The sequence below is a fragment of the Lates calcarifer genome, linkage group LG7_2 (assembly GCF_001640805.2).
Source record: "Lates calcarifer isolate ASB-BC8 linkage group LG7_2, TLL_Latcal_v3, whole genome shotgun sequence".
NCBI classification, from domain to species: domain Eukaryota; kingdom Metazoa; phylum Chordata; class Actinopteri; family Centropomidae; genus Lates; species Lates calcarifer.
The window spans coordinates 8,115,182-8,140,893 of NC_066854.1; the positions used below are offsets into that span (position 1 = coordinate 8,115,182).

A 25,712-nucleotide genomic window follows, 5' to 3' on the forward strand; every position below is an offset into this window, starting at 1 on the left:
GAGTTCCTCTCTGTACATGCTCACTAAACTAAGCTGTACAGTACAGAAAAGTGGCTTAACGGAATTTAGGTGCTCTCCAATTCCATATGACAGCTCCTGGAATAATTAGAAAAAGCAATCAGCAGACTTCACACACTGTTTATTTCTGCTATGCCAGAGGACACATCTGCTGAAAATCTCTTTCAGGAAAGCCAGGCTTTCCAAATTGCACATCTTTGACTCTTGGACCCAGAAACTTTAGTCTGTACATGCTAAAAAAAAAAAAAAGCGGGCATTAACAGACTCAAGACATCATGACTTGAGTGGAAGATGTTGGAGCCCAACTGGAAGATTTATGGGTTTTCAAGGAGGGGAGTTGTTGACCTGAGTCTGACATCTGCACCTGGAAGCCATCCAGTATTAAACCAGTACACCACAGCCTACAACTAGAGCAATTGTCTTGCCCAAGGGCACATGGGTAATTATGTAGGGAAGGAGGAGTTAGGCCACTAATTCCACCTGGATTTTTTTTTTTTTTTTTCGTGGTTGGTCATTGCTGTGTGTTTTCAGTCCTTGTGAGAGTCACACCTTACACAGAGGTGCTTCTGGGAAAGCTAAAGAAGCTCTTATGGAGCTTTTAAGGATTAAATAATTCTAACAAAAGGTGCAATGAAGTGCACAGATACCTTTTCTCTCATAATCCTTTATTTTTCTCCTACTGTAACCAGTTCAGCTTTTGTCTTCATATAGGCTTTAAACTGAGTGTGAATAAGGTGAAGGTAGCGTATTAAATCCTTACCAAAACATACTTGGGTGACTTATGTTTTAGCAGGGGGGGGTTTATAGGCTGCATAGTTGGCACAAGTCCACATGCAGTGGTGGATGATTTTCCGGCTTCTTTTGTGGACGTACTCTCTCTTACTCTTCCTTAGTTGATATGTATTTTGCTTGTCTAGCTGAGTGTGTGGGTGTGTACATGCAGCAGCAGCAGCAGCAGAGGAGCGCGTGTGTGTGTGCTGATGTGAGGGGTCTTAAGGACACATGGCCCGGGATTCGGTTCTCACGACTGGGAGCGGTCACAGGGTCAAAACCACGCGGCCCTCAAACAGTTCTCCCATCATTTCCTATTACAAAGAACAGCTCCAGCTTCACTCTCTCTGTCTCTTGCAGCATGCCTCTCTTTCTTTCTTTCTTTCTTTCTCACACACACACACACACACACACACACACACTCGTACAGAGGCACGCATCCACACTCTCTTTTCCTCCCTCTCTTCCTCTCCGAGATGTCAAGAAGCTCTCACTCGAGTTTCCCACAACTGTAGCTCTATTTTCCATGGTGTTTTTACCCCCACCCCCCTCACCACGGCCCAGTGAGGATAACATGAGGCCATCAGTTTGGAGTCATTAGTACAATCTGGACCATGAAGTTATTGCACCTCTGAGTGTTCGTAAAAATACAGAGCCAAGAAGTGTTGCAGGTCTGCTGGGATGTTTCACACAGAGCTGGGTGTGAAGTAAAATGAAGTGTAAACAATGGCCTTACATTGGGCATGTACTGAATGTGGCGAAGGTGAGATTGGTGTAGTTGCAATGCACTTTTTTGTCCAAAACAAATCTGAAAATTGAACATAAACTAAACATGCATCTTCCATATGCTTCCATTTGTGGCAAATGCATATTTAGTTGAGTTACATAAGAAAAAGACAGTTTTCTCTGGCAGTTACTGACAGGAGGTGTCAGATATGGCTGTAATCGACAATCTGATACTGGTTTTAGTAGGAAGTGCACCCTGTCTGTTGGCTGTGACGAAAAAGAAAACAAGAAGTGTCTGTTCAACACAGGCCTTTTGTCCAAGTTAGGGCGACAGCAAGGGAACAAGTGTTTGCTCAGTTCAATTACACCTCTATTTAACTGTCTGTAGCCTGCATCTCCAGCTTCTGTTTCCTCTTAAGGTTTACAATTTGCCAGAGTTTGGGAGTGTGTTTTTCCATGCTGAGATTGCAGTTGACAATTGATATTGGTATTGACATTTGGATACTTAACAATGCACCCAAACAAGTAATTTACAAGTGGGCAAACATGTACGCATACACTCCTTACACTCTGCTCCAAAGCCTTGTGCACAGGCCCTGTCTGCATAATGGTTCTGCTCATGATCTAGCTGTTAAAATGGTCCCAGTTTGCAGCTCCATTACCACATGCTGATGATATAACTCTGACCAAAAAACAAAGGTGGTGAAATGACAAGTGAAGTAAATGTAATATAAATAAATTCAGTACCAAAAAGGGTATTTCAGTTGGGGGACTTAGTATGGGTCACTCTAGATTCACTCTACATTTCCCATAATGCAATAGTGTTCACTACAAACTTCCTGACTGGTAAACAGCCATATTCCACACTCAGTAAAAAGTCCAAGCTGAGACAACCCTGATGACTTCACTGTGACACGTCCAGTGTTACTTTCCCAAGTACCACCAGAGCCACAGAAGAAGTGTTTTCACAAGCCGAGCCGAGCCCTGAATGACAGACGCATTAGACTGATGTCTAAAATCAGCGGCGTGCCCCTTTAAATAACCATGGGATTGTCTTTTTTGGCTTGCACCATGATTTAAATACCTGAAAAATCAGGGTACTTCATCACCAAAACTTCCCAAAACCCACAATTGTTTCACATTCTGGAGCAGCGAGTGATTAAACTGTGTGTCCATGTGTGTTTGTGTGTGTGCTCGAAGGGCAACCTTTGCAGATTAGTGTATGCCTTTTTAAGGAGGGAGACAGACAGGGAGGCTGAGAGAGACAGAGTGAAGGGGAGAAGCGGAGACAAAGTGGCAGATGTAATGGTTTACACAAAAAGCAACGCATGACAGTTATATTGCCCGTGATTGCTTAATAGTCTTTTTTCCACAGCCAGGTTTGTTGATGTTGAAAGAACAATGACGCAGAAGAAATCATCAGAAAGTACCCTCTGTGTTATTACAGTAGGACGGGTCAGTGACTGGAAGTGGTCCTTCTTGCGAAGTGATTGGCTCTAAAGTCAGGTATCGTATCAACACGGCCTCGCAAAATAGCACAGGTTTAAAAACAGTGTAGGTTTTTACAGGAACGCTGACACACTGGAATTTATAACTTTAGCTCGTACGCTGAACCTACACAGTGTTTCATACCTCATTCAGATGTACACACACACACACACACACAAAGGCTCACGGAGGAAACAGTGGTCGGCTAATTTAATCCTGCTTGTTTATGGGGCGCCAGAATGTTGACATTGTACAGTCTATTTTTAGACCCACTAACCCCTAATACTTTAGAAAAAAGTGACTAAGTGAAGAAAATCATTCCAAAATGAGATCCCCACAGTTAAAATAAGCTGCAGCTATTGCTACTAAATGATTGATAACACATGATTTGAGGCAATTTAGCAGTGGTTCTTTGAGGTCTGCGTTTTGTCCTCTGACACTGTAATCTGCATGCATTTACAACCACAATCAAAATGTTAGACCCACAGACTAACACTAGTAGACTTAATGGAAAAGGGAGGGGGGAATCTGCAGGTCTGCTTTCCTCAGCCTCATGAGTAATCTAATCTAGTAAGTCAATAAAAGGTAATGCTAGCTGTAAAGGCTAAAGAGGTGCTATTAGTGTATAACAGTTGATCCCGAACTTTTATTTTAGTGACACCTATGAAGACAGATTGGTACTATTGTGTGTTTGCACAAAACAAATCCCAGTTTCCTATTGCTAATATATAATCTAATGTATGGTCATGACAGCTGGAAGGTTTAAAATCTAGAATATCCTACCTCTAGGAGTTGGAAATATGGACGCTGTCTTGTTTGGTTGTTTTCTGAGATGCAGTAAAACTTTCTGAATCACTGCAAAAGGATGTGAAGAGGGGAAAAACCACATAAAACACAGTGTTTACTGAAGTGTCAGCACTTGACCATCTAACATTTAGACTACACAGCTGCTTGCATGTAATTGTTACCATTCTTAAAATTCTCTAAATGCCCTCATGTTAATTTATGTTTATGCATCATTACTGAACTACGTCAGCATGCTCAGAGATGGGAGAGGAAGTAAAGAAACACTTTGATAAAGTGTTAACCGTGCTTGTCAGGATCAATAAATATGTAATTCTCAGTCACGCAAACACCACAATTCTATAGAGTAATATTGGCCAGTCAGTTGGTGCACCAACCTCAGTTCAGACAGAAATATGTCAACAACTATTTGACCAATTGCTATGAAATTCTAAACAGACATTCAAGGGCCCCAAAGGATGAATCCCTGTGAATCTGGTATTCTACTTCAGGTCAAACATTATGCTTATCCTGGGAAATATCTCAACACCCAGTAGATGGATTGGCACAAAATTTGGTATAGATATTCATGGTTCCAAGAGGATGCATCCTAATGACTTTGTGATCCTCTAACTTTTCCTCTAGCACCTCCATTTTTAACTAATGACACTCCCATCAACCTCAGCTATACTTTGTAGTGTTAATTGGCTAATGTTAGCATGCTGACGCACTAAACTAACATTACAACAGACATTACACTAGCTATCAGCATGTTAGCACTGTCATTGTGAACTGTGTGCTATCTTGTTGAATGTACAGAAAGAATCACTTCCCATGATGTGCGAGGATGCACTTCACTTACACAGTACTGAGGGAGATGGTTCAGTTAACAGTCGTCTGAACTAAATTCACCTGCTCTTTCAGTAAAAGTCATTTGGTGGAGAAAGATTGAAAATGTTTCCTTTAAAGGTAACATTTACAAAATTCTCCAGTGTTAATAATTAAACACAACCATAATTAGCTGCTCAAATCCATTTAAGACAGTTAGTTGGCTGCTGGGTAAAATGTCCTGTGTAACATTACTGTGATATATTTTGATAGAATCCCCCGCATGGTATGTGAAATATCTAATTAACAAAACATTTGTGTTGCAAGCTTATTCATCTTGTAAAAACAACACAGCTGCTAGTGTGATGTTTCATTTATCAGAAGTCATGCATTCTGATTCAGCCTCCACGCTTTCTGCAGTATTTGATCTGATCCACATGTTTGCCATTGTTTATGATGTGAACCATCCAAGTGGGGGCATTGATTCAGGTCAGTGCTCTCTGTCAATGAGCCAACTTTTTTTTTTCTTTTACCAAAAGTGGTCCACATTGAAGTGTTTCTAGCAACAGTAACACGTGGCAGGAGTGTTGGAAAGAAATGATGCAGTTGAAGCCCCTAATCAAAATAGGAGGACAGATTTAGCATCTTTTCACTGCTTAACTGTTCAAAAAGGATTTTTAGATTTTGTTACATTTGGACCGCACTGCCAGATTCTCTTGCAGGACCTTTCTGGCAATTCTAAGGTCCAAGTGGAAGACTAAAAAGCAAGCATGCCTTTGCTGTCAGCACCCTGAGCCTGCCCAACGACATCAAGCTATCCATATCCGCCTGCTGTTGATTCTGAAGTTTCATGGAGGACGTCGGCAACACTAAGCTCAGATTCAAATCAGTTACAATTTATCATTTTATGGTGAAAAAAGTCTCCATCTCTATGCTCCGCATATTTCAAAATCATATTTTCTGGCAGAAACAGTGTTTGATGATCAAAAAAACTTTAGCGGAACATTCCTTTAACTCCCTGCTTGAAACTAATTCAACATTTTTCTCATCACTGTTTGCTTTGTAACTTTATTTTGAAGGCTGCAACTATCAATCATTGTCATTATTAATTTATCTATTTTCTTTCTTTAATCACAGGAGGCAACCAACACAGAAACAGAAGTCTACATAATTCATATTCCTGTCATTGGAATAAAATGAGTCGCATATACACATATAGTTCATACTAACACTTGCTCTTGCCATTGCTGTACTTAAGAAAACATGCTCTCTCTAAGGTTCTCTCAGTTGCTCATCAAGTTTAATCATCTAACAGGTTTAATAACTCTAATGAAAATCAAAACTAAATACACAACATTAAAAGCAATGCAGGCAAGATATATAAATGACTTTATTAGCAGCTGATACTGTGTATTTGATACTCTGTGTCATTATATTTTCTCTTGGACATGCTCTAGGGAACTGAGAGGCTTGAACTTGTGAACCCGACTGCTATCCATTTTGCCTTTCCTCCCTGATTTCCTCCCTAAGTGAGGAGGCTGCGCTGGAGGAACAAGACCCGATGGTTTGAGCATTTGTGGAATGCTCGCACCAAAATACACATTAAAAACAAATTCACACATTACCTCGGGCAGTACAGTCTTTTAGCCCACTAGTATCACTGTAGCAAGAGTGCAGACCTGGTGGATTATAATGCAGATCAAGGAGTCAAATATAGGATGTCATCACGCTGTTGCAAGAGCCTCCGTCAAAACACCGAAACTGTGATGGAACACAGGTTGATTTTCTTGGCTTACGGAAGAAGTTTCTGACTTGGATCTGTTCACAGTTGTCTTAAAGTTGTAGTCTGATCTCATGGCATCCTCACTTAAAGGCCTTCTGGGTCAGCTTTTATTATATAGCATGGATTTTCTTGTTGCGTGTGTTCAACAGTTTTAGCAGAATGAACTAAGACGCCGCTTAAAAAACACCTCTGAACCTGCTGTTTCTTGTTGCTAAACATTCCTGCTTATGGCAAAGATGACCTCAGCAGCATGTTCTTGTACAGGTCCCCTCCTGGGAAAAGCTCTGGATTTATGTATGTGGGTCTGCAAGGGCCTATAGTTTGATTATGGTCCTTATTAAGTTTAATGAGCCTGGTTGTTAACATGTACAACCTACTGACAGACCAGAATGCTGTCTGCTTCCTATGTAAGCTTTCATTATATATTGCTGTAGTTAAATGATATTTTCTGGTCAGTATTGGTAGATTGCTCTCCATATGAGTATACAGTGGAACAATAAAAATATATTGCTTTTTATTGTCTGAGTAATTGTAATTGCTTGGTATGATTACTCTTACTCAGCAAAATACCTGTTGAGACAGTTGGAAGAGTCTATCCCATGCTAAGCTGGATTTATACAGTACTTGATGCAAAGGTTGCAGTGATGGGTACGCAGCAATCTCACTGGCGATATATACAGTTTTAACAGTACTGCTTAAAGCTACAGTATGCAAGTTCTGGAAATCAAGCTGGTGCCACCACTCAGCTCTTCCCTCTCCACCCCCCCTCTGTACGCTCCACCGCAGACCTTGACCTATCGTACATCCTCGTGTTCGCTGTCTCAGCTAATGCAGGAATCGGGAGCTTTCCAGCCTATGAATCAGTCATACTGACGCCAGCCAATACTAGCTCGAAGCCTCAGTGTGGGAGGAGTAGCAGACCAGAAGCTTGTACATATACCGACTTTGACCTTCTCTGAAAGGAATATCTCTGCACAGTGAGCCTGGGTCACAGAAACCTTTGACCTCTCACCTCCTCACATTAAGACAGCATGTTTCAACTAAAAATGAACTGTGAAGTTACATTCTGTAAGCTTTAATGCTTCACTGTCAACAATCTCTACTAGCATCAGAAACTTGTAGAAGACAACATCAGTGGCTGCAGCCAAAGCTGACCAGTCATATTCTAACCCCAACCCTAACAGCCATGCATGGCTATTGTAGCTCTGTGCATAAGCTAGCCACTCCTCTTTCACTATATACAGTGAAAGAGGACTTTACATATATACATATATATATATACAAAACATATTTTGTACTGGCATCTTTGGTGTGCTTCTGCTTGTAGTGCAATTCACTCAAGCCCGTGTCTTGTACTGTAAAGCAATATCCCTTTGTGCCTTAAATTGATCAGACAAACTAAGACAGCAGAGCACACTGTATAAAATGCAATAAAGAGGCCAAAAGGATATGACACCAACATTTGATTCCAGATGTTACTAGTGTCTGAGAGAGACCTCAACACACTGTGTAATGTGTGTGAAAAAAATTATTCAAAGCCACCTCTCATTTGTGCGCAGAAACATGATACCTCACAGGGCAAATTTCTGACAAGTTTGCATGATATTCTCTTGAAAAGAACCATATGAAACAGCGGGCTTTGTTTGGGAGTGTTTTGCTTTAGCAATCTCACATCTCCTTTGGGATGTTTTCTCAACAATAAAGGAAAAAGAGAGCAGCTTGAAATAGAGACGGCTGAAAAGTAAACATTAATTTCCGCAGCCAGAATCTCTCTCTGTCTGTTCCAGATTAAACCGCTCCTCCAGTGAGAAAGCAGCAGTGTTGAGTTACTTTTTGTGCGCTTCAATGTGTTTTGGTGTGTGTGGGAGAGAATCCAAAGGCAGTGGGTGGATGATCTAATTGTGCACTTTTAGAGTCTTGAAGGCAAATATGTCCATCCCCTTGTGTATTTGTGTGTGTGTGTGTGTGTGTATTACAGTGACCCCTATGTCCACTAATGATCTCTCTAATGTGGTTTGTCATGAGCCAGAGGGAAAGCATGAATAAGATCCTCTCACATATGCCATGGTGTGTTAAGTTTACAACTTCCTATCTTTGTATTCATCTCAATCAGTGTCAACTCTGGTGATGTGATGCTCACACTGGGTGAATTTCACATCATCTCATAAAACACCTGCTCTTTGTCTAATGTTGAAAAACTAACATTTATATAGACAATGAAAAAATAGTGGTTGAGTATATTTAGTTATCCCAGAATTATCGCAAAGTTTTTTTTAAACTTTGGTTTTGAATTTCTTTGGATGGATTTTTAAAGCAGATACATTTAAAAAAATTGGGAGTAGAATTTGATTGACCAAAGTAGTGCCTTACTCTTTGATAATGCATTGCATTGGACTGCATTCATCCATTAAATTTTCAAACCTGTCTCATGGAAGTTCGTGAAAAGACTGTGGTCTGATTTAAAATAGCAAAAGTTCACAGTGACTTCAGACACAACAAGTTGATTAAAATGTAACCAAAACCACAGTCTTTCTGCTTTAACTTTGTATGCCCACCATCTACCCCAACCACATCTTAGCGACTATGTTGCCATTAATGAATGTAAATGAATGAAATCAATAGATTCAATTTCGGTACTATTTCAGGAACTGCCATGAGACAGGGTTGATTTTTTTGCCCTCTTTTTTGCCACGGCTTGTTTACAACCGGTGTGATCTTTTGGGTACTTGTGTTCCTTGGTCCGCCTGACGTTGTCAGCCTGTTCCCAGAGTTCAGCACTCACTTTGGTGAGCACGATCTACTGATAGGTCAAATGGCCAGAGCAACTAACATAAGTTTTAATAAATCATAATCATCTACCTTGATGTTTTGCTTAGGGTTATGGATATACAATAGGTTGAGTGCTCTTGTTTCAGCTGGTGTGTGTACATGCGTGCACCAATCTTCATAAGGAACATCAAGAGGATACGGCATGTTCATATCCTGTCCCTTCACTAAAATATGAGCCCAAAGGAATAAAATCCAATTTTGTTTTTGATTTTATCAAGCTACGGTTTTTATCTGAATGTTGGTTTGTAAAATTGGTACATCTGAGTTCAGCTTAGGACATCTTGCTTACAGCCCTCACAGATGTATTAGATCCTAGATCTTTATTTATTTATTTTTTTGTCTACTCAGTTTTACGTGGGTTTTACTTCGCTCTTTCTCTCTTTGGTTTGTGTATATTAATTACTTGTATATACTCCCAAGCATTTGACCTCAGTGTCATGCCTCCCTTTGCATGCCTATTTATTACTGAAGTGTAAAACTGTTTCATGCTGTATTTAGTGAGGATTAACCGAATGTTCCTGCTCACACATGCAGGATTTAGGCTACTCTGAGAGCTAAGCTTTGAGAATTAATACCTGTGAGTGTGTGCGCTTTTGTGCATGCATGTGTGCGATTTTACCTCACCTCACTTACCAAGCGTCTCCTGATCAAATATACCTTCAAATACTTGGAAAACCTGTTTCAATAAGCCATGGTTTTGGGAGAAATTGTGCGTTTTTCTTGGTGCACTCCCTTCCTTGTGTGCATGTGTGTGTTACTCCAGTCTCTTTCAGCGGGGAGGTTTAGGGAATTATTTATTTGGAATTCCAGGTCAGCACTGCATGCCGAGGCCCCGGGGCTCCTACTGAAAGAGGGGTGGCTACTGACAGAGTGACCCCCGACTTCCTCTCCTCTCCTCTTCACCCACCCATCCCTTTTCTGCCTAGTTTAATTTTTTTTCCCCACAGAACCTCACTCCTGTCCATTCTTATGCTAAATGCAGCAACTGAAGCAAAAACATGAAATCACACAAGCTTGAGTTTACCTTATAGGAAACAAGAATCAATCTGGGATCAAAGCCTGAGTTTGTTGGACAGGTCCGGCTTTGCCCTTCCAAAGAGTACACTGAAAGCATGCTGCAATTTGTTCTCGGATATGAAGGTTCCTTTGAACTGACCTGCCTGAGGAGCTGAGGGCAGCTAAATGAGTGTCATCTTTCAAGCTGCTGTGTAAAACTCTCCTTTTATGGACCATTGTTTCTGTAGTTTCCACTTCTTTTCCTCCCTGACCTCACTTTCTTGTCTCAAAAAGTAGTAGTCAGATTGCCACGGGTTAGTGTGTGGCTATTCCTGGTTCCCAGAGGGTGAATCTTAATGTTTCTGATGACCTCCTAACCTTTAATCTAGCTTTACAATCAGGCCAAAACCACCAGAATCTATTTGTACATTGAAACATTTTAAGACTGACTGGGCCTATGAATCGCTTCTCTTTTTGACTCCCTTTGTTGCTACTCTCAGGACAATGTCCATTACATGTCATTTCCATGAAATTTTCAGAGCACTTTTAGAGGAAAAAGCCTCTTGATTACATAGTTTAGCTTCTCATTTTCTCTCATAGGCTACCAGTAAGGAGTAGCCAACTATCAATATGCTCTGTTGATATGACAGAGTGGACACAGACAGCAAATGCATACGTGCACTAACATAGAACCTGTGATTGCAACTCTAAAAATAATTTTCTTTAAGAGAGGGGAGAAGGGCAGAGACACAATTGGACAAGAAATTTGCATTGAACTAAGTATGATATCTCCTTTGGTTTTCCAGAATGTCTCTCTCTCTCTCACACACACACACTTCAGAGTGAGCCATCTCCTTCCCCCGTGTCTTATCTCCCCTGCTCTCTCCTCGCTCCTCTTAGCAAGAGTCACCATTATCTGCTGGGAGTAAACTTGGGCTCAAACAATTGGCCAACACTGACTGAATTCAGTTGGCCTCATCTTTGGGAGTGTATCCATAACAGCTTTGAGTTGTAACTCAGCTGTGTAGTGAAGTGCAACATAAACACTGGCTTGTTCTGTTTTTGTGCAGCCTGGAAATGCAGAGGAGAAACATCCATATTGCAAGCTGGTTAAAGAGGCAGTCAGTTAGCTGCTAGTTTTTTTAAGGGTCAAACGGTCAGTAGGGTGGTAAAGATTAGAATTGAAGTCGTGTTAAGGTTAATACTCGAGTGACACTTCTACAGATACTCTATACTTACTAATGAATTTATCACAATTTAAACATCTGTTAGGCATAGAATCAGACAAATGACAAACTCTTCTCATCAAGAGCATCTCTTTTGTGACTGTCCATCTCTCTAGCTTTCCTGAAAGCAAATCCTCATCATCCAGGGATACATATAAATATGACTCCAGGCCCTGAAAAGCAAAGTGATTTAAACCGGAGGACCTCTCACCACCACCCCTCCCCTACCAAATCTGTCAGACAGTAAGGAAGCAAAACAGAATGAGACAGCAGGCATTTTAGACACAGCCGGAGCTCTGGGGCTATAAATAGAAAAATAGCTCAGCGGAGGAATGGGTCGACACACACTCAAGTTCCAGAAGTGAAGCGGGGAGACGAGTATTGGTTGCAGGTGTGAGCGTGTTGAGGATCGTGCAGCTCATGCATATACCCCCCCAATTAAACTGTGATGTGTGACTGATTCAAAGCCAGCGCGACTTCATAGTGCAAACTGTGAGGAAACTCACACTCACAAATCTGAGGCATTAGCTTATCAGAAAGGCATTATTATGGGAATGAGGATCAGAATGTGGTAATGCCATCTAGTGGACATTTTTATTTAGACAATCTCTTTTCTATATCTTCCAACTAATTATAAACAACAAAATGAGGCCTCATTTTACTCCCTCACTTGTAATTAACTTTATAAACAGTAGACTAAAGTGAAGAAAAGTGTGTTTACCTATGTGGGCATGCAGGGACAGCAGTAGAAATGTCAGCTGATAGAAACTTTCACTAACAATTTCAGGCAGAACCACAAACTGATTATAATGCCTTACAATTCAGAATCTTTGAATGTGACATCTTTGCATCACATGTTAAGCTTCCCAATGTTAACCACAGTCTAGATGGGCTCCAGATTTCTATTTATATCCTCAGTTTGACACTCAAAGTGTGTAAATGTGTACTATTTTTTCAAATAAATGTGTCCTATTTGTATTTTATTTATGTATTTATTTTTAGCAAAACATATACTTTTTTGTCTCTCAAATTAAGATTCAGAAGGTATAAGAGAGAACTAATTTTCTAACCTCATCCTTTATACAACAACATAATTATCAAAGTGACAAGCCATATAGTTTCTGAGGCAAGCTTCAAGGCAAAGTGAGATATAAGCCAGTTATATATTTATATTATTTGACACCTGCAGCTGCAGTTTTTGGTGATAATGGTGTTTTTATGTCACCTAGTGGACATTTAAGGGAAATGCAGGCAAAGTTTTTTGTCAAACTGCAGATTTAAAGCAAATGTAAAGAGTTGTTTCAGCCAACAGAGGGCGCCAGTCAGCTTTAAATAAATATCACAGGATGGACGTGGGGGACGTTCAGCAGTATCTGGACACACAAGCACACTTAAACTCACACTCGCACTGACAGGAATGATGAATCTCAGTAAAAATGTGGGTGGGCTGCATTGTGGCCAGTCACAGCTGCGCACATCTGTCTCCTCAGCCTCTCTGTGTCATAAGTATCTTACAAAAACATTACAATAGCTGATACCAGCTGCAGTCAGAGCATATTTCACAGCACTGGGGGCCAAATAAAACTGTTTAAAATGCATTGGATGGGGAGACAAACCAAACAATTTGAACCCAGCTCCTGAAATGTGTCAACTTCATAAGCATCTTTTACAGGCTGACAATATGTTAGACCTCAGATATTTACATATAAACCTGACTAGGTCTGTGTTATACAATTGAATTACTGAGCTTGTCCTATAAATAGTGTCCCTCCTTACCGTTAAAGACATTTAACCAATAAAACCTTCTGGTAAATGCGGGTTTGAGTGTTATTATTACACACTTGCGAGGTATTCTCATAAGTGATCTCCAGTGGAGTGGAGTTGTTTGTACTGTCACCAACACCCACATATCCACACACACACATATGCCCCCCTCCAAACCCACACACACACACTCACAAACATAACAATGTGTGTTTGTACTGCTTTCGTAGGGAACAGCGTCACTTCCAAGCAGAGATCATATTCTCTCCTGCAGAGTACCTTCCCAGAACATTAATGTGTGTGTGTGTGTATTTGTGAGTGTGTTTGCATGAGATATTAGTTTTTGAGATCCAGTAGTGCCCGCAAGATTCAAAACTCCAGCGTTATTGGCCTACTTTTTGGATTCAGAGTTGGTGGGGAAAAGATGTTTTCGTTTTAAAAAGTTTGAAGGAGGAGTCTGAGTTTGGGTTTGGATTCGAGTAAGAGATTAAACATGCGATTAAGTGATTTTTTAAATGACATTTTTGGTAAATAAAAAGCTCTTTTTGCTACTCGATATGGATGATTGCTATAGCACATGAGCAATTCAGGCTAATGCCAGCTCAGGAAGGGTTTTACCTTTCTAAACACCTTGCATCAACTAGGTCTTTCCTGGAAAAATTCCACCAGCTCAGGAAGTGATGCGTTTTACGTTTCCAGCGCTTTGTTTGCACTAAATAGAAGAAGAAGAAGAAGAAGAAGAAGAAGCGGGCGGCTGGCTCAGGCAGACGCTGTGGCTTTAAGACAACCCAAAGAAAGTGGGACTAATTTTCTAAAGATAAAGACATCATCCATCTTTTCATCTTTCCATCCTCTGCCTCTACTCGGTTCATCTCTGCCTATTTTATAACCCCTGGTGTCACTGTGCATCATCTTTCAGCCTCATTATTCAGGCACTCAGATCAATAGAAAACAGATGCTTTGTCTTTTTAGAGTTTCTCATCTCATCTCATTCTGTTTTTGTCTGTCATGCTCAGACATTTTAAATAAAGATAAAGGGATGGGGGAAAAAAAGATGGATGGACAGGTCGATTAGCATATGGGATACACACTTAATGAATCGATGAAAGCCCCGAAATTAGATGACGAGAGGTGGATTGATTCAAAGAGGAGTGACTGCAGGTGACTACAGAGACGACTGGGCCTAATAAGATTAACAGTGAGGTGTGTCAGTCTGGTTTCCCGCTGAGAGCTGCAATTTGCCTTAATTTGACCTAATTAGAGGAGGTTCGCTGTTGCCAGGTTTGAAGGGAGAGCATGGGAAAAGGGAGCAGAGATATGAAACTGGGAGATATGAGGAAGAGCGAAAGATGGAGAGAGAGTAGAGCGAATGAAAGAAAAGAGAAATAGAGGTCAAGAGAATGGAGGAGCAGTGGAGGGATGGAGCAAAAAAAAAAAAAAAAAAAAACACACGCATATACACACACCTGGCTTGGATTAGCTCGGGCTAGCAGGGAGGCTGTGTGTTAATGGAGATTTAATAGGCTCTGAAATGACTTACTGAAGTCATACACTGTGTGTGTGTGTGTGTGTGTGTGTGTGTGTGTGTGTGCCGATGTGGATTGTGTGTATTTTTGAATGTTTACCTGCATGTCTGCGTGCTTTTTGGCTTTATGAAGTTATTAAATCTTTCCATTTTGCTTTCTGCTGACAGTGGAGGCAGTCGGCTATTGAAAAAGCCGACATGCTGGGCAATCATAACAACAGAAAATAGATGTTTAGATTTGCTTCGTTGCTTGTGTTTAGAAGGATTTAGTTGGGGAATCTACGCATGGGTGAAGGATGCTAGTATAATGTACCAGTGTGGTTTCTAGAGCCTGACTGGTGCTGGATTTTTGAGGCTGATACTGTTGCATGTTTCAGAGTTTTCCCATCTGACAATAGATAGTCGGATGATGTTGAGTTTTTCGCTATAAACAAATGACACAATATAGTCTAGGATTTCTGAATCTAACTCTGCACACTCTCCTCTTTCTGACTGTGAGGTTCTGTCTGTTGCCGCGGCAACAACTCAGTGATGTAAACACGCCGCTGACCCTGGCTGTAGGAGTGAGAACAAAGACAGCATCCCTCCTGAACATAAGCATTAAGAGATAGTTTATATGTTCAAAGGCTCTGACGCAGTTTAGTGCAAGTTCTCGGCAACGGAAAAAAAAAATCTGACACAAGGAACATTGACTTAAATTATAAATAGATTTGAAAATAGCACTAAAGATGTTGAAAGGTGGAAAACGTCATCTACTTAAACATCCTTCATACCTTAACTGACATTATGGCCGTGTAATGTGATTGAGAGTGGCACTCAGAGGGAACATTTATGATTCTGAGTTATCAGCAGCAGAAGTTCAGCAGTGATGTCTGTGCAAAATGTGTGACCTCTGTAGGTCTCATATTGTAGTAACTCAAACTGTGTTAGGTTTTACTGGAAAAAGCCTAAATCATCTAAAGATCATGGCTTTCCCTCCTTTTTATTTACTGCGTTTATATGGGCAATTGCAGCAAGTGTAACAAAGATCTTATATATCAAGGATCAGCACTGAACTCCATAGAAAAAACAAGGAAATTAAGTTCATGCCAACAGTGTAGAAGGACTAAAAGAGCTTAAACCCTACTTCTTTTTCACTCCTGTAACAGATTTTTGAGCACATTATAATTTCAAAATTCTATGTTACAAATGCATATTATAGACTTAATGATAGCTGTGGGAAAATTGATTTCAAATGTAGCTGAATCTAAGTAGTGGCATGTTGCAAGATGAAACAGTTACAGAGAATCAGATATGGATCATTATCATTATTATCATTGTATAAGGAATAAAGGAAAAGAAAAGAGCAGCCATATTCATCCTCCAAATTACAACCTCTTTCAGTACATCTCTGTGGCTCATTACTATTAGTCTATGTAATTTACTGTGAACATGTTACCTTATCGCCATCAAATGTACATGTTGCAAATGTTGGTTTGTCAGTATTCATTTTTAAAAAAGAAATATGTACGAAATATCTTTTACATTTTACATATCACGATTTCATCGTGCCTTTACGTAAAAAACATGAAAAATGGACGACCTACTGAAAACTGTAAAGGCGTTCTTCTGTGAGTGTACTCTGCCTCCAACACACACACACACACATTTTCACACACACACGTATGCAAAACAAAAGGACCATGCGTAAGACTACATATCAGCTGGACAGGTTCGAACAGGCAACCACTTATTTCATGGTTAAAATGACCCAACAGAAGGAGTAACTAGTGCAAACACAGCTTGTGTGTGTGTGTGTGTGTGTGTGTGTGTGCGTGTGTAGCATGATATGAGGTGGTGGGAGTGTGGGCGGAGTCAACAGGGGAGTCAAGCTTGGATTCCAGCTGCATTCCAGAGAGAGAAAAAGAGATGGGATGGATCTGTCAACCCCCACCTCCTGTCTTTCTTCTTCTCCTCATTCTACACCTCCACCCAAACGCACACATGCATACACACAAACTGAGTTTGCCTGGTGAAGCTCATGTTAAACCACATGACAATACTGTCTGGGAAATTAAAACCCTCCTCAGAACAGAAAACCCTTGTGCACGACTGTGCGTATGCGCGTGTGTGTGTGTGTGTGTGTGTGTGTGTGTGCGCACAAAAATCTTGAGTTTATTCTGCTTTTCCAAATTTAGATGTTTCAGTGGTCAAGTCCAAATCAGACAAAGTAAATGTTTAAACTAACTGTGGACAAGTTCGATTGGAAGAGTTCTGTTAGGACAAATTGTTGAAGCAGCTGAACAATTTACAAGTGGAGCATACCAAAGCATTGCATGAATAATGGGAAGAAACCCTGATAGTGTAAAGGAGCAGTGCCTTTTTTTGGGTGGATGGCTGGTCGGTCAGCTTGTTGATGGAGGGGGGCTGCCGATATTCCACATTTTTATCATAAACAAATGCCATGAAAGGACTGAAACGAAAGATGGATTGATCTTATTATTAAGTATTGTCTGTGTAGCCAAAGCCTGACAGATCTTATTCCTCTGTGCCACTGTTGTCCAAATACTTTAAAAAGTTTTTTCACCTGAAGATGGAGTGCCGTAGTTCTTTTGCATTATTCAGTCTTTAGCAAGACCTCTGGGATCTTGTTCTTTGTACTTCTAAACACAGTGAGCCACACTCTCCCTCACTATCATGAACACAGCCATTGCATTTTGTTGTTAGTCAGAACATCCACCATCCTGCTGCTTTAAATACTCACTAGAGCTCTAAATGTGTATTCATCCACCGCTGAAAATAGTAATAGGACTGTTTGTTTTGACATTTTCACCGGGACAGTCATAAAAATATAGAATAACACCAGCTTTGTCATGTACACGTACTGCACTGATATTTGAAGAGTCTACCACTGTCCATAACTCCTACAGTACATACTGTATCTGTGGATATAGAAAAGTAGTTTTGGGGGAGTTCAGAGCAGCAGACTATTTTTCATATAGATTATGCAGATTCACTTCACTTAACTTAACAAATCAGCCAGACTTAGCCACACGTTATTTAAGATTTCCTACCATTTAGCTTTAAAGCTGCTATAAATTCACATTTTATCACGTTAAAAGATAATAGTAATCCCTTAGTATTACACTGAAGCACATATGAGCCATCTCCTATGAATCATACGATTGAGGTTTTAGTATGGAGTGTAGAAGATAATGATAGCGATAGATATATGAATGCTCCCTGCATCTCTCAAAGAAACAAAGTAAGAATCATATCTCTGGAAAGCCCGAGTATTTCAAAGAGCTGCTTCAGGCCTATAACAGTACAGCAGAGTGGCTTAACTTCTGGTTGCATATTCAGATGAATCAACAGTTTTGTCTCCAACCCTTATTATCAGTAGAAGGATAAAAGCGTTGCTGTCATTTGTGAACAGAGCATTCCTAGAAGGCCGGTGTGTTTATACTGCAGACTAAATATTTATACCATGAGCTGAGAGGAATTGAGGCTGCTCGGTTTGACTTTGATAAAGGTTTGATATGCCTTAGGCCAGGTGACTTAAAAGCTGTAGAGATTGCTCACTAGCACATTCACACACTGTGTATACAGCTATTCAAACATACTCTACCCAGTGTAGCTGCAGCTCTGCGGATGCACAAGCACATGCAGGGCATGTACTGAGTACATGCATACAGTACATAGTCTAAATGCATACTAGTAAAAAATGACTATTGGAAAAAATCTGGGGAATCCAAATATACACACACACACTGATAAACACAAATGAAGATGTCAAAGCAATGTCTCGTGCTCATTTGGTATGTCTGTAAGGGTTCAACTGAGTTCACAGTACATAGGAGGTACTGAGCAAAATTATATGTTTTCCAAAATAACTGATTTACATTCACAGTATTCCTTAAGATATTCTGCTCCAATATCTGAAAATATATTCTATGTTTTCCCCTTGTGCAAATGAAAGCAACAATTGTCAGAAGAGATGGGGTGAAATGGGGTAGAAGGTGGGACGGACTGTACCAAAAACACAACCACTAAAGAAAGATGACACAGAAGGAAGAGAAATGAGTTTAAAATACAAAGAAAGAAAAAGGAAGGTGGGGCAGGGAAAGAGATACGACTCCAGGGAGGAAGAGGAGGAGAGGGGCCGGGGTTGAGGAAAAAACGTCCATCCCAACAAACCCTCAGATCTTGTATTTCTGAATAATTTTTAAACAAGTGCATCATCATAAGCACAGAAACATATGTCCAGCACTAGCTCAGGGAAACACCTGACATCTGAAAATTCATGAGACAAGTTGATTTGCATTGAAAACAAGTGAAACTGCTGCCAGATTGAGCTGATTATCATAGAAAGCAGAACAATAAGGGCAGTTCCAGCCATGTCCTGTATGTTACACTCAGCCACTCAGTTCCATATTTTCCACAGGTCATTGTCTCTGTGATTTCATTTAAACCGGATTTGCATAAACAAACATGTGATTAAACAAAGCGCTCGGCAACACTGAGAGAACCAATTTACATGCAAGCAAGTGATTGGACGTGAACTCACCCATCACCCTGTGTGCATGGGTGAGTCTCTGTCCACAATATATGACTGACTGACTGCCAGAGTCAAATAATGAAAAAAATCAATCAATAAATGAAGAGTAAATAAAAATAAATGACCTTTAACTACACTAACATCAGTGGGGAAAAGGCCCATGCCACCAATTTAGAAAGCTCAGTTAAGGCCAAGGAAAATACAGGAAAATAGCCAGACATAAGATAACCATGTTTGTGGTATACTTGTGTGATTCAAGTCATCTGTCATACTGTCATCACATTTTGCTCCAAGGTCCTAGAAGTCACGATCATGGCTGAGGGGGGCCAGGGGGCAAAAACATGTTATTGGGCCCCTATTGTCAGGTCTCAGCATGTGTGCATGGTGTGTGTATGGTTAGCTTAGCTTAGCACAAAGATTGGAAATAGGGGTAAACAGCTAGCCTGGCTCTGTCCAAAGGTAGACAGATTCCCCAAAAAGCATAACGTAAGCCAAAGTTTGAAAATGATAATTTGCTTTTTTTTTTTTTTTTTTTTTAAAAAAAGGGTTACAGCTCTGACTATTTCTTGGCTTTGGGTAGTTGCCAAGCGACCAATGAAAACTCCAGGAAGTTGCCGCTCCAGGCCAAGAAATAGTCTGGTATATAAACTAAAAATATAAAGATGTGGAGCTTGTAGGCACCCTGGGGGTCTTGGACATTTGCTCCCATTAATGGGTCTACATCTTTGACATGGAAAGGAAGGTCTAATACGTGTGAGTTTAAACTCCATTTCAGAGCCAAACACTAAGCATAAAAAGAGTCTCCAGAATGTCCTGGAATGGTCATTAATATCTCAGACATCCATGATAGCAGATTCATATCCACAAAAGCTTGTGCACTAATACACACACACACACACACACAGGCACACAAAGTGTTTGGACAAATGTGCTGAGAGAGATGCTATTCTTTAGCTGAAGGAGGCTGAGCCAACACACTCACGTCACATCACTCAGCGGACATTTTATTCTATTATTCAAGCTATTCCAAACCCTCCACTCAGGCGTCTCTGGAGATTTGCTCACTGGAGAGAGACTCCTCAACGGCTGTTCCTTTAGTTTACTCAAGAGTTGGTTTAAACCCTCCAGGTCAGGCAGAACTGTGTCAGTGACAAAAGAGAGAGGACAAAGTGAAAAGGGGTTTTTTGTTGTTGTTTTTAAAAGTGTGGATCACTTGACGTATTATAGCAGGCGTGGAGCTGGTGTTTTAAGTGCTGCCACCTTTCATTAAGGGAAATTGCTGGAATTTGCAGGAACGCCTCCATGTTTTTTTGAGTTTGTAGGAGAGAGAAAATAAGTATGAGTTACAGTACAGGCACTAAGTGAATTTCGCACTCAAAGTTTTTCCTCTTAGACTTACGACCTGTGCTTTATTTTTGGTCTTTTCTTTCACTAGAATATGTCTGGCATCATGTCTAGACTTCATAACTCAAATTTGGAGGTTGATATTTTTAAGAAATATTTAAGAACCCCAGACACTTCTGTGACTTTGTATCCCAAATCTGAGCTCATGTGAGCATGCAGATCTCACATCACTCTCCCCGTTTCCCATAATGCTCGGGACGCTTTTACTGTGGTGCTATGGCAACAAGTGAAGGCTGTTTTCGTCATTCCTGCTGCCAGCGAATGCATCACACGGCATAAAAATACAGAAATCTCCGCAATTATTTTCCCACGGTGTTCTGCAGTGTTTTCTCAACAGTTTAGCTTGATGTGAAAATAATTCTGAACGGCAGGAACGGAGGCGGCACTTGTTCAAAACTATAACAAGCAGAGTGAGATTTGTCAGACTTGACACTGCGCAAATATTCAATGACATGTCAGGGATCATAGCTCATTACTGGGCTTAAAATCCACTATCGGACAACATTAGCGCATCTTATTACATGCTGACATACACAAACACACGCATACACACACACTATCAGAGAAATACACACGTCCTTGTTATTGTGCTGTCCGGCACAGCTGGCAAGCTGAGACACCATGGCAACTGTTGTGGCAGAAAACATTAAGGAGGCGTGGGAGGTGGAGGACAGTGTGTGTGTGTGTGTGTGTGTGTGTGTGAGAGAGAGAGAGAGAGAGAGCGTGCATTAAGGTGGAGGAGTTGGAGCTGAAAGACAAGGTATCTGTATGTAAAACACAGCTTTTATATACAGACAACGAGTCCATTCAGTCACACTTGGTTGTCAAGCACAGGAGTTCCATATGAACGATGCCACTGCTCATTAACAAGCAGGTAAAAGACAAACACACATCACCACAAGAAGGGAATGCAATTATGCAATTATGCTCCTATATGCTTTTGTCATTTCATTTGCACCTTGTGACGCACTTTGCACCCTTAGTTTCTTTAAAAATGTCTTTGAAAATGGTTAACTGTGTGTTTTACAAATCTAAGGTTAGAACATTCAAAACAATACTACTATAATGCCAAAATTTTACCTAACTAATCTAAAACACAATGCATACCCCAGTTCCTGCGACGTGATTGGCAGTTTATGATTGATTTCCGTGCATGCCATCTAACCATGGATTATTTAATTACATCAAACATTCATCTGTTTCGTCTCTATTGAGGATAATTATATCCCTTCACAAAATATTGGAGCCAACTTTCCATAATTCACATTGTAAGTGCAGGGGACTTGGTGGCGTAACGGGACTGGATGGAGACCGTGAGGCGCCGTATGGTGCGGCGTCTAGCTATCAAATCCTGCACGTTGTCCAATAAGGGACAATTGCTTCTATTAGTCTGTTCATGTTATAGTTTATTGTTCAAGATTTGGGAAGCAGGTGTTTAGCTGCATGAGGGCCCAAGTCAAATGACTACATCTTGGACATTGCTACATTTATTTTTAAAGTTTTGTTCATTTTGTGTCTGTGCCAATTGTAAGAGAGAGGAAAAAAGAGCAGACATCAAACATTGATGGTGTCAGACACCATAGCGCCCTACTACATTTTTGCGATGCTAATCAAAATCACAAGTAGTTTTATCTTCATGCTTGCAAACATCAACCACATGTCAGATTTTAATCACATCGTACCACGTACACAACGCCCACTCAGAAAATGACATCTATACTGAGCCATCCACAAACACAAATACCCATAACATGACACAATATGACATAGGGAACTCGTAGACACCACCCCACACACACACACACGTATTGCATGCTCCATTTATGCCTTCAAAGCACCTGACTCCAATGGAAAACCTACCCAGCATTACTTAGGGATTCACAGGGGGGAAAGCTGCCAGCCAACCAGGCAGGAAAACACGCTGACAGAGCAGCAGACAGAGAGATGGATAGATGAAGAGAAGGGTGGAAGGTCAGATTGGCAGATATTTACATGAGTGCAGAGACAGACAGATGAGACCAGGCTCAGATAAACACATACACAGATGAGTGGAAAGACTGACTTCACACTAACAAAGACCTGATGTCTTTTCTTCCACGGATGGGGATGACGTCACGAAAAAGTCGGGTGATGAAAACACACAGACTCACGCTGACATGAATAACACCTGCACACACACACACACACACACACACACTCTGAAACTCTAAGAAAAACATGCTGGCACTGGGTTTCATTTTTCTTGTGAGCATAAAATGTTAGCACTATAGTGTGTCTCCTTATTTCTACCTTAGACATGACTAGACATATATTTGCATCTGCTACTTTAATCCAGTGTGACTGGCAACACTCAGTTTGAAGTGCTGCCCTCATAATCAGTTTTTGAGAGGCTGTTTATACCTAGCACTTCATGCAGAACACTTAGCAGGTGACAGTCAAAAAGAGTACGTTTCAACTGGATCTGGACCAAGAACTCATTTTCTGGCTGTAATTGCTCGGAAAATAAACTAAAATAAATAAAACAAACACCAAACCAACTACAGGAAATGGCCGCTGAGAAAGAAACAAAAGCATTTGTGTAAGACAATGAATGCTGACAAGGCAGCAAGTGGTTCCTCATGTTTGGAGAGCTTGGTGCAACAAAATTAACTATGGGCAAACAAGAGGCAAACTAGCAAGAAAGTATGGAGAGAGCTGGAAAGTTTTTTTCTGTGCCAAACCTAAGCCTGAACATACCACAAAATTCAAATAAATTATTTATCAGCAGTTAAATGAAGATGTGAGATTGATCGTAATGAATAGTGTTGAGAGTGAATAGCTCATCCTCGCTGTTCAACGCAGAGTTATTGTTTCTTTATCAGGTTCCTTAAATGAGGCAGTTGAGTGCAGTTATGAATCAGTGGAGTTCAAATGCTTCCTTTGAAAACAGCTCATTTTAGTCATAGTGTGGTGGTACCTCTATGGTGCCTCATGATGCAAACTTCTATCTGATGTTGTTTGAGAAACAATTAGTGTGACACACACACTGATCATGAGAAGGGTTTGAGTCCAAAAAACTCAAACTATGCTTTCTATCTGCCATAAAATGTCTTCTGATAACACAAAGGAAAACACCAGCATGGTTCTTTGTCAGGTATCAAACAGATTCAGGTGTGTGTCATTGAATAAATAGCCTTAGTCCCACCCATGGGTGTGGCTACAACTAATTGGACTGGCACACACCTCCAAGCCTGACTCCAGGTGATTCCAAAAACCATCATAGGAAATCTACTAGAGGTTTTTCTTGTTGCTAGTGAATTTAACATCCTGCCTAGATCAATGTTTACACCTCTGTGATACCTCTATCTGCCTGCCCGGGTTTGGAGTAAAGTGCACAATACAAGCATCATAAAACCCTCATAATCAAATATTCCACTTAAAGAGTGCAGGTGCTGGATCTCTAAAACCGCAACTAGAAATTCACCAGAGTGCACCTCTCTACCTTGATTTACTTAACGTATCCTCCTGCATAAAACGTTTCTTTCTCCTGTAAAATCTTGTGGCCTGCAGGTTAGGCCGAAGCATTTCCACTGCTTTGACCTGTCAGTCTCTTTACGCACGGTCTAATGGAGGTGGTATGGAGATGAAAGCCATATAGCCACAACCCCCCCCCCCCCTATTGGTAGATTTAGGACAAGTGGGCCGGCCTGTTGATAGAAGCATCCTGATTGAATCCAGATCCATGCTGTCGTCACTTTGTGCGTGTGCGTGTGTGTGTGTGTGTGTGTGTGTGTGTGTATCGGTTTCCAAAAAAAAATAAAAAAATCTCTTTTGCTGGTTCGGGGTCATCTCTGGAGTGAGATGAGACATAATTTGTTATTAATGTTTGTTTGGGTGTGTGTGACTTCTCTATCCACCCCCCAAGTTAAGGAGTGAGTCCACATTTGTGGCAAAGCGCCATCTTTCTCTCTCTCTCTCTCTCTTTTACTCACTCACACACACACACACACACACACACACACACACACACATTCCCCAGTTCTGAGGTCATCCCCCTGAGCTGCTTTGTGCTGCTCCTGCTGTAAATTCGTTTATGTGTGCCCAGTTTTTAGCATCGCCCTCCACCCTCTCCCCTTTCTCTCATTTTCTTTCTCTTACACTCGTTCTTTGGTCTGTTGTGTGAAATCAAGGTCAAAGTTCAACGTCTGAGAGAAAGAGAGATAAAACTTGAAGAGCACAAGCTAATGAGCAGGCAAACATGTGGCTATTGAGAACAACTCCATAGTTTCACTGTTTGGTTCTTTATCAGCTGTTCAGTTGTCAAAAATTAATGCTGACTTTCTTATTTAGTTTAGGCACAGGCTAGACTGTCATACCTTAGTCAAAAATGTTATTTTTTTACAGTGGTCAAAAATCTGTTTAAGCAACATATTTCTGAAGATTGTAGAAACAACACTAAAGGCCTTGTAGCAAAATATCTGTCTCTAAAAGCTATGTAGCGAGGAATCTAGCTACTGTAGCATAACTCCTAACAAGCTAGCAGCTAGGAACATGCTAGCGTCACATATCACAGTCACAAAAACTCCTTGAGCTATGAGAACTCCTCCTGATGTTTTTTAGGGGGATTTTATGTCATTTAATTTACAAGAGTCTTCCCTGAAGTGGGACAAAAATGCTAAGTGCTTTCGCTAACTTCTGGTTATAGCAGGCTGCCTTTCATTAAGCAAGCATAGGTTGGATTTCAGTTCATTTTTCAACGCTGGTATAGCCATGCCGTAAGAGTCAGTCATGCTAGCAACTCTGTGAAGCTGTACTTTTTTGAGCAAAATGCCAATATAGCATGTTAGCATGCTAATATTTTGTAACTAACTATTGGCTATCTTTGCACATAGGAAAAGAATAGAGTAAAATAATATAGTAGAACAGTTATCATGTGCATGACAAAACAAGAAACTTTAGTAATCTGTTTCTTTATTTTTTTAATGTTAGATTGATTAAAGGCTGTATAATCTAAAAATGTATGAAAGATGAAAAGTAAATGGGAGCAATTGCACA

General features: G+C 40.6%; 1 protein-coding gene across 1 annotated transcript in view; it reads left to right on the forward strand.

Annotated features, from left to right (window-relative positions):
* LOC108872978 (rho GTPase-activating protein 6) overlaps positions 1 to 25,712 on the forward strand; it is a 70,895-nt gene that overhangs the window by 1,554 nt on the left and 43,629 nt on the right. The window lies entirely within an intron of this gene.